The sequence below is a fragment of the Myotis davidii genome, unplaced genomic scaffold (genome assembly GCF_000327345.1).
Source record: "Myotis davidii unplaced genomic scaffold, ASM32734v1 scaffold964, whole genome shotgun sequence".
Classification (NCBI taxonomy): domain Eukaryota; kingdom Metazoa; phylum Chordata; class Mammalia; order Chiroptera; family Vespertilionidae; genus Myotis; species Myotis davidii.
Window position 1 is genome coordinate 1770258 of NW_006298351.1, and position 1524 is coordinate 1771781.

The 1524-nt window shown below is 54.3% G+C and overlaps 1 protein-coding gene across 1 annotated transcript in view; it reads right to left on the bottom strand.

The window, feature by feature from the left end:
- The window catches only part of RAB14 (RAB14, member RAS oncogene family), a 23307-nt gene extending 22690 nt beyond the window's left edge, over nucleotides 1-617 (bottom strand). Inside the window, exon 1 of the mRNA XM_006773997.2 lies at nucleotides 203-617. The gene's annotated coding sequence lies outside the window, so the exon portion shown is untranslated. The remainder of the gene's footprint in view (nucleotides 1-202) is intronic.
- Nucleotides 618-1524: the final 907 nt, after the last annotated feature.

A 1524-nucleotide genomic window follows, 5' to 3' on the forward strand; every position in this document is an offset into this window, starting at 1 on the left:
CCACACCCCCCCCCGCATGGGAGTCCCGGCAGGCAGGGCCCCACGGCGCCCACCGCGACCCCGGGTTCGCTGCGGCCTGACAGGGCCTGTCCTGCGGCCCCGCCCTCCCACGGCCCCGGATCGCCGTCGTCCCCACTCTTGGCCTCCGCCGAGCCAGGCGAAAGGCCTCGGACCGACGGACACTGCGGAAGGCCTGGGTTACCTGGGGGGTTGCTGGTGGCTGGGCAGCTTTCCGGGCGGGAGGGGGGGCGTCAGGGCGAGGAAGAAGAGTGCGGGCGCAGCCGAAAAGGGCGGGGGCGGTCGGCCCAGGCCCCGGCAGGTAGCGGGTTGGACGCGGCGGTGCAGACGCGCTAGCGGCAGTAGCGGTGGCAGCGGCGACTGCTCCTGGGGATCCCTCAGGATCTTCCTCGGGCAGGTCCAAGATGGCGGCGCTCCCTGCACAGGGTTTCCTGTCACCCTCGCAATGGGCCGGACCACAAAAGAAGGGGGAGAGGGATGCGCGCGCAGCTGGCGGAGCCCGGAAGAGAGTGGCTAGGCCCAACCTGATAAGCCACGCCCCTTCCTCAGTCCTCCCATCCTGATTTGTCGCGCTGCCGCGAACGCCCGCCCACTGGCCCTCACGCTTGAGGGGGCGGAGAGAGCGCTCATGCGCAAGCGCAGTTTACTGAGGAGGTCTGTGTAGAAGTTGAGTGAGGTACGTCTGGTTCTAACAGGCTTGGGTTGTCATTTTGAGAACTTTTAACTATTTTTAATGCCAGCAACTACCACTTACTGGACACTAAGCGCATAGTTACTGCATTCATTCATTCAACGTGTATTTATTGAGCACTGTACATGAGGTCCCTGGCCAAAATCCCAGGAGGTACATATCCCCATTTTATCGATGACAAAACTGAGGCTCAGGCCCTGACCGGTTTGGCTCAGTGGATAGAGCATCGGTCCTGCGGACTGAAGGGTCCCGGGTTCGATTCCTGTCAAGGGCATGTACCTTGGTGGTAGGCACATCCCCAGCTGGGGGTGTGCAGGAGGTGGCTGATCGATGTTTCTAACTCTCTATCCCTCTCCCTTCCTCTCTGTAAAAAATCAATAAAACTTTTTTTAAAAAAAGAAAAGAAACTGAGGTTCAGATTGATCAAGTCACTTGTCCAAGATCATGCAGCTAGGAAGTGGCACTTTCCGCCCTATGTTTCTCTTCTGTCTCTTTTAACTTTTGGGAGTGCCTTTGACAGGAAAAGAGAAATTGTAACCACATTTTTCTCAATTTGTTCGTCGCTTCCCATATTTCAATTTGGGCTGCTATTATCACCTTCCCAGAAAGTGTAGCACACCTTATGACTTTTGTAGGCCCGGAGCACTTTTGCCTTGTGCTTGTGGAAATGTATATATATATATTACAACTGCATTGGTATAGAGATGAATGTATTAATGTTATATAGCAAAACATTTTCTTTGACCTAAAAGTTTATTTTTCTTTCTGGTTTTAAAAGAACTTAAAACATTATTGTGGGCCCCTAAAAGTATTTA